The 13067-nt window shown below is 34.6% G+C and overlaps 1 protein-coding gene across 7 annotated transcripts in view; it reads left to right on the top strand.

Annotated features, from left to right (window-relative positions):
• PDE1A (phosphodiesterase 1A) overlaps positions 1-13067 on the top strand; it is a 297804-nt gene that overhangs the window by 168875 nt on the left and 115862 nt on the right. The gene's annotated exons all lie outside the window — the stretch shown is intronic.

Here is a 13067-nt window from a genome sequence, read left to right as displayed (position 1 = left end):
CCATCACTGGGAAGCTGGTCCTTTATCTTTTGCCTATCACTTTAGGTACACATTTGGTTTTCTACTTTCTAGACCCCACATTTCATTACTAGAAATGGAAATGTTTAAAGTTTTGGTTAGCTGTAAGAGCAATAAGTGTTCTTTCATTGTGATTACCCATAATTATGGAATTATAATAATGGTATTATGTTCAGTATTACTCTGTACTCTACATAACAAAATCTCGATATAAACATAAAATACTGATTTTCCTACATCTAATTTTATAACATTTGAAGTAAAAACATATCTATATTCAATAAAGATATAGTTCATAAATTGTCCCTTTTCAGAATAGCTAATTGAGTCTCTTAAATAAACATAAAAACATATGCAACTTTTCACCTGCAAGGAAAACCTGGATTTCATAAATCTCTTAGAAAGTAATTTGCAAACCTTTTTGTCATTTATTTCTTTTAAAAAAACAAGATTAATGCCTACCTTATAAACTTACTAACAGATGTTTATGTGGCATTTGTGACAAATAGTATAAAAAGAAGTAAGGACAAAGGAAGTACTATTTAAATTTACAGGGAAAAAAACAGCAGATTGTGGATAAATGGTAGCACTGAGCAGGTTCTTAATAAATTCTAATAGCGTTTTATAGCATACACACTGCTTTATAACTATAGAGAAAAACCACATACATTTTGCCTTCAGCTGAATAAAAGAAATTAGTTGGGTTGTTTCTTACACTTTTAATTCTTTTTAATGTAATTCATGCTGTATCTGAAAAAAAATACTTGAATGCACAATTGAATGAAAATGAAAATTTTCTCTTGAACTATTTATGGATGTAAAGAAGAAGGAGGCAATAATTCCAAATACAGTATTTTCCCCTTCACCAATTAATCACATTTACATTATCAGTATTGTTTAAAATTTTTAAAATTGTGCTTGGCTAAATTTTACTTTTTATATTGTAATTATCCATTTGTTCCATAGGTATTTCTTTTAATTTCTAGATTGCTCTATTTTATCTCGTCCTTTTAAGTATTCTGCCTATTTAAGAATGAAAAAGGAGGAAAAATGACATACAAAGGGATTTAGTTAATTTACATTTGTTTATTATGCAGAGATTTGCTTTTTAAAATTGTCAGTGAATTGTACTTACATTTCAAGTTCTTTGTTAAATGTTTTATTTCCATGTATTTTATTTAGCACTTAAATCTTTATTTTTAGCAATTTAAAAGTAGTGATTTACATAAACCACATTCATCTTATTGGAGTCAAGCAATTTCTCTTATATTACTACATAATTGACTTAATTACAGTGTTATGCTTTAAACAACAACCTTTTCATGCTTCTAATTTATTACATATGTTACACATGGTGTTTTTTTCCTGAGTACTCTATACTGGAAGTGATTTTGTTCTTATTTAGGCTATAATTACTAAACATGTGCAGAATAATATTGTCAGCAAGTCTTATTATCTGAAGACAAGAATAATTTCCCCATTGGATATTATTTTTCAACTTATATTTTCAGTAAGACTGTCAATGCCTTAATGCTAAATGTTCAACAATATTCGCTTTTCAAGATAGGCTATTACAAATACATTGTTTTTACTATAGGAGAATTAATTTTGAAATTAAAAAATATAAGCAGTAATTTTAGACTGTGCATGCTTTTTATAAGCTTTATAATCTCTTCATAGAGATACTGATAATCTTTTGTGACTTGGAGGACTTCCCGAAGAGTTTCTTGAATGTAGAGGCATACAATACAGAACTTTAGACCATGAAAGAAACCTATAAATAATTTAGAGCAAGGAGAAGCAAACTACAATCCATACTAAATCTGGCCACTAGTCTTTTTTTGTAAGTAAAGTTTTATTGAGACACAGACACTGTCTTGTAGAAGTATCCCCTACCCAACATTCTGAGGAATAGTAACTCTTATATAGCAGAGTTAAAAGTTGAGTGTGGAAAGCACAAATCACCGAAGTGGGTCACCAGGAGTGATAGTATAAGGGGCCGCTTCAAGTTTGACTCTTGGTTCTCAGATCCATGTATTCTAGCTATTAGAGACACAGTAACACACAATAGCCACTGACATTCAATGGATAGTACCATATTCCCAGAGAGTAACAGTGTCATCCATAAACTGATGGTTTACTTGTGCCCTTAAAAAACTAATCCAACATTTTATCAGGCCAGCAGATTTGGGATAATGCATATATAGTAAAATGATTGATATCTTTGTCACCTTTCCTTTCCTATGAGCCCTTTTATCCTTTCATTCAAGAGGTTATACAGGATCCCATGCCAAACATCTTCCATTCCCTGAGCCCTTGGCTAGTGTTGCTAAATGAGACACTATGGCAGAAAAGGCAAATCTATACCAAAATATTTATCAGTCCTAGCAATGACAAATCACTGCCCTTTCTAGGGGTGAAATGGTTGGATATTACCTACTCCAACCAAATGGCTGTTTGGTTTCCTCAAGGCATTGTGTCATACCAAGCAATCATTGTTGGATTTGATTACAGTCAGTCATTCAACAGAGGTAATAGCTAGATCAGCCTCGGAAGAGAGAGCCCACGCACAGTCTACATCTGCACCACAATAACTATTCCTCCCATGGGCCATTACACAGTAAGTGTAGTAGCCAAGTAGGGAAAAAACTTGTTCCACTAGGCACATAACTCTATCCATTTGGTTTGTTCAGTGTCTGTACTGCAGCAAAGATCTATACACTTGTGACTACTCCAGTAGTTCCTTCCACTATTTCTTCTCTAGACATTCATCTCTAGTCTTCCAATACTGGTTTTTCCAAAGCACTTAACCACACAGTCACATCATTTAGCACTGCTCAGTATTCCATATATATCCTTACCTTGGGCCAATTCTCCCTCAGCATAGTTCATGACCAGATATGTTACTCAAAGTCCTGCCCGCTGGGAGGATTTCCCCATAGAACTATCTTTGAGGATTGTCACTGAGTGAGGATGTAGCGTGTCATTTTCAGCTCCCAACAACTTATTGCAATGGCTTATCAACGAATCAAGCCCAGATTTTTCTCCAGCTCCATTATCTGGTCAAACAGAACCCCCAGTGAAGCTGAGAAAAGAGGTATCACTGCAACACAGAAGTCTAGTCCTACCTATTCCTGAAACACACTTTCTTAGTCAACTCAGTATATCAGGCTTCATCCCAAGTATAACATTTCCAAATGTGTTATGAATTAAATGCCTTCAAAATGCTATGTTTCTTTCTTACTGGAAGTGCAAAGTTAATAACTTATTCTTTACCTTGTAGCATATATTCTGGCATGTTTAAGGCAGCCAGACTCCTAAAACTTCACCTTTGAATCATTATAGGATTTATCTCCCACCCTCTGTCAGACATATGTCACAGTGTGGGTTTCCCTATCAGTTGCTGCTGCTCAAGTTTGAGGAGAATGTTGTCATTAATATAGTGGATTAGTGATGCTCTGCAGAATGTCCAGGTGGTCAAGTCCCTTCACACTATATTGTGTCAGAGAGCAGGAGAACTAATAGTCCTGGAGCATGATCATGAACACGTGCTGATAACCAACCACATGCATCTAAACTACTTCTGATCCTCCTTTCTGATGGATGTTGGAAAGAAACCGCTTGCCACATCAGTAGCCGCATATCATGTATCAGAAGCTTTGTTAATCTGCTCTAGACAAGATAACACATTTAGCACCACAGCTGCAAATAGAGCAATTACTTAATCTGTTTGTGGCTAGCTGACTGTCATCTATCATGATTTAGCCTATTTTTGCAGGGCCAGAATGATAAATTAATAGGGGATATGATGGAAATGACCATCTCTGTACCTTTAATTTTCCATAGTGGTGCTAATGTCTGCCATTACATCCAGCAGGCCATATTGAATTTGACTTACATTCCTGGCCAGAGAGGGAGAAGCAGTTTTAAGGACTTGGACTTGGTCTTTTCTGCTATAATGTTTCTTACTATAAAGATTTGGAAATCAATTCAAAGATTTTGCAATTTGATGAGACTGTCTCTCCAGATTCTGCATTCAGAGACTGGGGAAGTAATCATAGGATGGATCCATGGTCACAATGGGTCCACCATGAGCTAGACCTGAGCCAGGACTCCATTTGCCAGCTTTTATCTATATACTCTAAAAATCTAGTCCATGATGGTATTTAAGGTCCCCTGCTATCTAACACACTTGAAAAAATGTGACTATTTTTTTCCAGTATACAACAACCCTGGTATTTTGGGGGGAAATATTGGGGAATTGCTACACAATATATTTGCTGTGCTATTGCAGGGTAATTCCACAAGGGGATCCTGCTTTCCTAATTGATGGTGTTGAGTCTAGAACTGGTTCCGCACAGGAAACTTGCTGAGAGATTTTAAATTTCCATTATAGCAGCAAATATCAACCTTCTGCTCACCTGATCTTGATCTTTTTTTGCGCTCGCATGTGTGTGTGTGTGTGTACATGTGTGTGCATATATCCAGCCTTATATTGCAACCCTTATATCTCAGTCCTTATATTCCAGTATCCTCAAGATCAATTCTCAGGCATGTTCTCTCAATTTTTGCTGGTATGTAATATCAAGCTCCTATAGCTCTTTTTGTGAATAATCTCTTTCCTCTTGTAGAAAGGACTGTACTTCTCAAGCCAGGTCAAGCTAAGACTTGAACTCAGTTATTGGTTTGGAAGTGGTGAAGTAAAGTGGGGAAGAATCAGCTTCTGAGCCATCTGCTTCAGATGAGACCTTCGCATAGTCTCCAGGGAAGAAAAGACTGCTAAGGGCAAAGGAACGAGACACAATGGTTAAGGTTCAAGAAAATGTGGGGATTGTATTACCAAGTGCATCTACCCACATGTTCCCCACTCCACATCCTATGGTCACATTGCTTTCTTAATAGTGCCTCACTGTAGTATAAGGGACTTTCTAGCTCTGTGTCTCAGTCTGTCTCACAGTAAGATCTTGGGACTGATTTACAACATATTCCTCTAGTTATAGGAGATAAATATATATTTAAATGCTGCCGAGAAAACTTTCAGCCCTCCTGCTCTCACCTGAGTTGAGAGTGGGCTTAACTGACGCTGCCATTTTCTTTCCTTAAGCACTGCAATGGTATTTAACAATAAGTTCTGTAGTTCTTTTAATTATCATTGATCCCACATCTCTTGAAAGCTACGTATAAGTACCTCCTTCCATCTGTATTTTATCACAACTCTTCTCAAGTGAGCTAGCAATTGTGGTGCTGGAGTACACTAAGGATTAGCACCACTGCAATTACAACCAGCAGTAGGGTTCCTCTTGCCATCTGGCTGGCAAGTTATCCAATTCCACTAGCTTGTGTATCTGCTTTTTAATATAGAAAAACACTACCTTCATTTATGCTCTCCCAAAAGCCAACCAGTTGATCTCTGAGAACATTGGTAAGGAAGCAGGGAAGTGATACATGGAAGAATGTGTTACCAAGCAAGTTACCAGTGTGGCAGTAAATGCCTGGCCTAACATCTCAGCATCTGTACACAGTAGAATGGAAACAAGAACATGGGCTTTCAGACTCCTGTTCTGGTGAACTTACACTAAACTGTTTCTTTCACACTTAGCTTCCAAGAATGTTGTCTAGTTTGTGCTTGAGAGTGGCATATATAAAAATGACTCCCAATCAAATTTAATGAGCAAATCTTCTCTTCATTGTCAGCCCAAGGATAAAAAGAAAAATAGCTCTTGTCTTTTCTCCTCTGAGCTCAGGAAACAGAGTTTGCTAAGCAAGGGCAATGCACTAATGCAAGTGGGAGGTGGAGAGAGGAAAAGAGGACAAGTAGGACTTTTTCCCACTATTGGAAAATATCAAAACAAACAAAAAAAGACAGTGGAAATTTGACGCCATAGGTAATAGTTTTTGTAACCCAGGGAAAGCCAAAACTTAATTTATAGTTAACCAAGGCAGTGGTAGAATACAAATCTTAACATACTTTCTGGCTTGCAGGTTATTTTTAGAGCCTATAAAGGCAAATTTGCCGGATGTTCTTTATTTGAAGATGAGTGTCCTCTTCTTTACTTGGCTTCATTTCTCTTGGGCAAAGAGTCCCAGTCCCACCCTTAGAGAAAGAACAGAGTGATATAGAAAGGATTTTAGGAGCAGCCATGCACACACTGACACATCCACGTGCTTGCAAAACCAAAGACGCTTTCTTTCTTTAGTGTACCTTTGTTGATAAGCAAGCACATGTGCCCTGATCTTACCTCCGTCTCCCTGTATATGTGACAGTTGGGGCAAGTATCAAGACTAAAAGAAAGGCAGTGAAAATTTCCATGGTAGGACTGGGGCACAACAGCCAGAGGGCCAGTACATGCATTCTGAAGCAATCCCAAAACTCCAGGAAGGGAATTTACTTTTACTTAGTAATTTTTGGCTTCATTTCATGCATTCTAATGCATCACATATACATTTATTTCAGCTTACCATGGATATATATTTAGTTTCTGTATTGATATTCAATACTGGTGAGTTTACAGATCAATATTCAATGAGTTGTGTGTGAACTCAGAGTTTATGTCTTGTCTGATTCCCCAAATTTAACTAACTAATAAGTTGAGTCTGTTTGACTAGACTGTGGTGGATTTCTTGCTAATAATGTATGGCACATTGCATAAATGTGACCAGAAGATTCTAATTTATTTTCCTTATAGGAAATCAGTAGTTAGCAGCATCCAGGATTCTGCATTTTTATAGTATGTGTTCATAAATGTTAAATACATTTTTCTACTCTTTTTTCTTACATGTCATTCAGAAATGGGTTTTTATCTAATTTCAGGAGACAAATTTGAAAAGTTTTAAGTTCCCTTAAAAGTAGGCATTTTGCTTCTCAATCTGAATGTCCATCACAATGATATTGGGGAAGTTACTGAGAATTCTGAAACTAAGCCATAGCCACATCCCTGGAGAATATGATTCCAGGGATCCCAGTTGGTTCCAGGCAAGGACTGGAAATCTATATTTTGAAAAAACTCTCCAGATGATTCTCCAGATTTAATAAAACAATGGTAAAGAAAACACTCTATTTGGCTTTAAAAGGTTTGGGTTCCACTAACAACCAAAACACTTTACGATCATGTGATAGTGGATACGTGACTTCAGTTCTCTTGAACTTTTGCTACTCAAAGTGGGGATGAAGTTACCTGTTATTTTGATTGGTCTTTCTTGGTTGCAATAAACAGAGACTTATCCAAGTTACCTGAAGAAAACTGGGGCTGCTCTAGAGACCACCTATACTCTCTTTCTCATGAGCGAAAGCTCTCTCCTTCATGGCATTTCTCTTTCCCTCGGCCCCTTCATAACTTTGCCATGATTTCTTATGACCTTAATTGCCCTCGTGGCTCTTCTCTCTAAATACCCTTTCATTTTTACCTACAACTAACTGCTTGCCAGGCTACACCAAGATACTCTGTAAACTACCTGCCCTTGGACCAGTGCCCACCTTTTGTCCAACTAGTTATTGGCAAAGACACAGGGTGATGCAATATTAAATATGACTGCCTAAAGGATATGCCATAGAAGAGACTTAGGACTTACCTTAGAATGTGTGAACAACATTGTCGATGTCTACCTATCACATGTATGTGACAAGGATGATTTCAAGCTTAAATGAGATCAGACAGATCTTATGAATTATAAAATTCTAATCATATATGTTATTCCATTATTATAAAAAACATAACTTTGGCATGGACACATGTGTTCTAATATGAAAACCAAAATTAAGTGAAAAAATAGTTTATGTTAGTTGAAGTTATTTTAAAACTTCACATTAATGAACCCAGATGAACTGCTCTCTGACAAATTTATATTTATCTATCACATGTTTATTTATGTTGTATTTTTCATGCTCTCACAATTTATTTGGAAGTCATGTGTGATCATTAGTTCATTAAAAAGCTTTGTTTGTTTGTTTGTTTTGTTTTGTTTTAAAAATGTTAGCAGATGAAAAATTTCAATAGCAAGTGAGAGGAAGGAAAAATAAGCTATTACTTAAATAACTAGAATGTTCAAAGTAATAATGTTGTTGAACCACTATCCTTTGATGATGTTTTAAAAAAATCTAAATGCTGCTCTTTTCTTCTAATTTATTGTATACTTCTTTAGGCAAAATAAATTCTGAAAGTTTTCTTGAAGGTATTTGTTAATGATACAAAAGATCTAGCATTTTTTTGTTGTCTCCAAATTCTATCCTACACTCAAATCTCTGAATCTCTAAGGAAGGATTTGATGTAACTTCCTTTGCAGAGGAGCCAAAGTCTTTACTTTTTAATTAGTATTTCTTAAAAAGAGTAGCCAATGACTGTCATTCTAGGGTATAACTTTAAAATAACAGGTACCTAGTTTATGACTCTCCAATAAGAAATATAATTATCAAGAGGTCTGCAGCCTTGTGTTATTCATCAGGGCACTCTTCTCGAGAAACTGAATTGTAATCAGGAAACTTGAGGATCATGGAAGCTCAGCAAGTAAGGGGAGCTGGTTTGATGTTCTTAATAGCTGACATCCACAAATTTGATTGCCCAATGTATCCATCTTCTAAGGATTATCTTTTTATATTTATCCCACTTCTTTATTACTACCTATTTAGAATTAATATTTTAAGGCAGTATGTAACATTTAGGGGAAAATGGTATATTGGATAAAGACTGACATTTTAAGAAAACTTATAAACTGAGTAAACTTATAAACTTATAACTCAGCCTAGAATACCCTCTCCATCTTTCCACTCACCATCCCATCTGTCTTCCCAGCATGGACACTGAGGTGAATGAGCTTGTGCAAATGGCCAGTTTGAGGATAAAGTCTGCCACATGGGATGAATTTAGAATCAAATAAGCATATGTTAAGATTTTATAACTGGAAGAAGTGCATACTCTTTTGAGTTATTACTTATTTGTTCTTTAACTAGTTGTCTTTTTATATGGAGTGATGATAGATAGATGATACATAGATAAATATCATTTTTCTTTGCCTATTCAAAAATTATGTGTGATATTTCCAAATAAATAGTACATTTCTTAAGTACATGGGAAATTCTTAAACTTCTTCATAATCCTTTGAACATATACCACAGTGACATTTACAAAGATGATTCTTAAGAAATACATGATTAACATAGTGAGTAGATGAAGCAAAAGGGATAGTGTGATAACTGCCCATAGGCTCAGAAATACCTCAGTAGCAACCCATGTAACTTTTTGTTTGTTTCTTTCATGAAGTTTACTGAAGGAGATAAATATAAAGCAAATAGTTATACTAGCGAATCTATAGAATGTACAATTACAAAAATAACTGCTCTGGAGGAAAAGACAACATTCCAAGAGAGCGTGTAATAAAGGATGGAAGTGTGTGCCAGATACTCAATTGACAGAAAGCAGAGTCAAGAATTATGATGGGTCTGATCTGATATTTTCCATAGGTGTAAGTTAACAACTTAACCTACCGCAGTTCTGTGGATGCTGGTAGAAGACACAGGATTCTAAGGTCATGGACAAAGGACAGTTGATTATTATTTCACACAGCAAGAGCAAGAGCCAGAGTGTCAGCATTTCTGTACCATCTCCCTAAGCCCCAATTCCAACAGGGTGATGTGAAGAGAGTTAGGGGACACCTTCCTAAGCAGTGAGTTGCCCTTTAGGAGAAGAGTGTGGAATTTAGGGAACCCAGATCATTTATCATGGGCAATAGAGTTATCTGCCCTTTGTTCCAGAGGGGGAAACTATCTCTGCCTTCCAAAGTTGTTCACCCAGCAAATACCCTTGTAAAGTCAGTTACGTGTAAGACATAGACATGTAAAAACATGCAGAAACAAGACAGATCTCTAGAGAACTGTCTCCTAGCAAGTAGGGTATATCAATCTGCCTCTTCACTAGATACCTTCACACTAAGCTCTGTATTTCTTTCACTAAGGCTTATTAGAGGCACATTTGTGATCTCAGTGGTTCCTGTGGCACTGTGTATTTCCTTTTGGTAGTGCATTGTTCAGTAGGCTCTTTGGAGTTAGGATGTAGAGTACAGGGATCTCCTTCTTTCTATCCATTTTTTTTAGCTTTTTTTTTTTCATTTTTCAGTTGTATTAGGTAGAATTGCTATAATTTGACTGCACATATACATTTCATGTAAATACATATATATATCTAATATACTGCACATATATTTTAATTTGTGTATACATACTATTCATTGTGTCTAAGACCAGTTTAGAGCTATAACTTTCTAAGTGAAAGTTAAATGGTGAAATGGGTAGATACTAGAATGGGTAGATACTCTGCTGAGAGCACAGATTTACTTTATATTCTAAAGGATTCTTCAAAAATGAAGAATAGGAAACAGACAACTCAGGACACAAATAGCCACACACCCATTCTTGTGCCTTCCTGTACTCTGAAGAATGCCTAAGTTTCCTCATTCTGTTCCTGAGGTTTGTGTTCCACTCATGTTTGTGTTATGGGGAAGAAGGTGTATTTTACTACTTCAACATTTTACGAGCGAAAACTGAAAATAATGCAAGAGTAAAGTAAGGGGGCAAAGCTAGTAATATGAATTGAGGTAAAAAGATTGAAAATTTAAAAAAATTTCTACCTTTTAGTTCTACTAAAAATATTCTTAACCATGTTCTTTTACATATTACTTTTTTAACAAAGAAGCTGAAGATTTCTTATATAAAATGATAATAGACAACATTCATTGGGTGTTTAATGTACCTGACACCATTCTGTACATTTATATATAAGTGAAATACAGCCAAAAGGTTTTTTTTTTTTTTGAGAAGTAAAATGAGGAGATAGTTGCTCTGCCAGAAAATAAAATGTAATATAATGCTACTATATATAATGAAAAGAGAACAGTGTATCACAAGAACAGAAAAATAGTTTTAAAAAAGAGGTTAAAAGTGTATCTACATAGTATATGTGAGAATTTATTACATGATAAATGTGAGCTTTCAAACTGGTGGAGTAAATATAGATTATTATATAAATGGTATGGGAATACTAGTAATCATTTTGCAATAAAATTAATTTATGCCATATTTTATAGCATATTAAAATAAATTTCAGAGGCATTAAAGGTCTAAAGTTTAAATACACACACTTATGAGAGGAAATTTAAACAAAAAACTTGAAAGTCTACCAACCTATTAACATGAGAAAGGTTAAGTGTTTTTGAAATGAGGTATGATGCTATATGTTGTATATGTTTTATAAAAGGTAAAATTAATCTATGGTGAAAGAAATCAGAGCAGTGTTTGCCTGAGGTGGGGGTAGATGGGTACAGTGATTGATGGGAAGGGAGGCAAGAAATCTTTCTGGAGTGATGGAGATGTTCTAAATCTTGAGGGATATCTGTTTATACTAGTGTGTACATTTGTTGAAATTCATTGAAATGTACACTTAAGATTTATGCATTTCACTGTAAGCAAATTATACCTAATTTTAAAAAATGTTAAAGGAGTTACATCTGTATGTACAATGTACTGAATTGAAAATCTTGCACTGAAACACGAAATATTATTTTTAAATATTGCAGAATAGTGTGTAGAGTACGATCTCACTTTTATAACAAAAAATTGTGCTAAATATATGGATATTTGTAGGTAAGCATATTGTTATAACCATAGGGGAAATTTTGGAATGAGAAGCATCAGGCTTTTTATTTATAAGGACAGAGTTTTACCTTTTTATGTTGTTCAAAATATATAGTGAGAGTATGTATGGTTTCTACTTTCTTTTTGTATGTTTTCTGCATTATAAACAAGAATAAAATACCACATTATTATTCAGTGATGCAGAGTTGTTAATGAGAATATACTATGAATACTAAATATTTTTACTATTGTAGATTATGTATTTTAAAAAGAAATCCTTATAAAATTATGGCACAGATAACCTAAACAGAAATTAAGACTACAAATGCTAAATTTTATTTTAATTAAAAATTAATAAATATTTAAAAATTTAGGGGAAAAAAGTAAAAAGCTAGTAAAATAATTCTTTGTAAATGTCATAAAAAAACTATCAGATCCGTAGATGCTAGGGTCTCATGTTCAGAAGTTAGGCATAAAATGCAGACCAATACAAGTAACCAAGAAAAAAGCTCTCCAAAGTATCTGCAGTATTATTTGATGATAGGATTATTAGAGAAAAAGCTTCTGGTCATTCAGAAGTTTATAGTCATAGCACTTGTGAAGCCACTTACACACACAAAGCATATCTGATAATTTGAGAATTAAACACAGAGATAGAATATCTCCCACTTTTATTGTACAGATACTCATTTCCAAATTACCAATACATTTTCACAGATCATACAGTCTTGTTTTTAAAAATTAGTCTTATTTTAAAAATCAAGAAATATGTCATTTTTCAAACTGTAAGTAACATGGGCTTCCTGAACACATTTTTTAACCATTTTTTAATTGAAATATAGTTAATTTACAATGATCTGTTAGTTTGTTTTATACAGCAATAATTCAAAAAATATTTTCAGAAAGGAGAATGCAGTAAATATATTTGTCCTTCAAATTGCATACAAAAATGTGATTAAAAAATTTTAAGAAAAATCTTCTGAATGTCAGAATTAAAATTTCATAAACAAACAAATAATAGTTTTCTCCCAAATTAACAGTACCCCCAGCACTGTCTTTTTTTAGGACTTTGTCATTTCTTCTGTGCTTGTCCTTTTGCAACCAATTTCCTACCTGTTTCCTGGTCAGCATTTTCTATCCATTTCAATTTATGCTCTAAATTGTTCTTAGGTTATAATCCAAATTTTAAAAATTCTGTTATTCCCCAATGTTCCCAGAGGGAATTGCTTTATTTTCCTGTTGAAAACTTATGTTCATTCTCCACAAAGATACATAGCCACAATGCACGACCTCAAAGAGTTTACAATCCAGTGGCAGTATAGTCATGTAAACACATAATACTTCTATAGTGTGGTAATTACAAAAACAGAGATACGTAGTGTATGCAATAACATTACCAGAAGTAGATGTTTAATTCTACTTCAGTTGG

This window comes from Camelus dromedarius, chromosome 4 (assembly GCF_036321535.1).
Source record: "Camelus dromedarius isolate mCamDro1 chromosome 4, mCamDro1.pat, whole genome shotgun sequence".
NCBI lineage: Eukaryota > Metazoa > Chordata > Mammalia > Artiodactyla > Camelidae > Camelus > Camelus dromedarius.
Note: the sequence above shows the minus strand (reverse complement) of the source record. Positions and strands in the feature narration are given on the sequence as shown.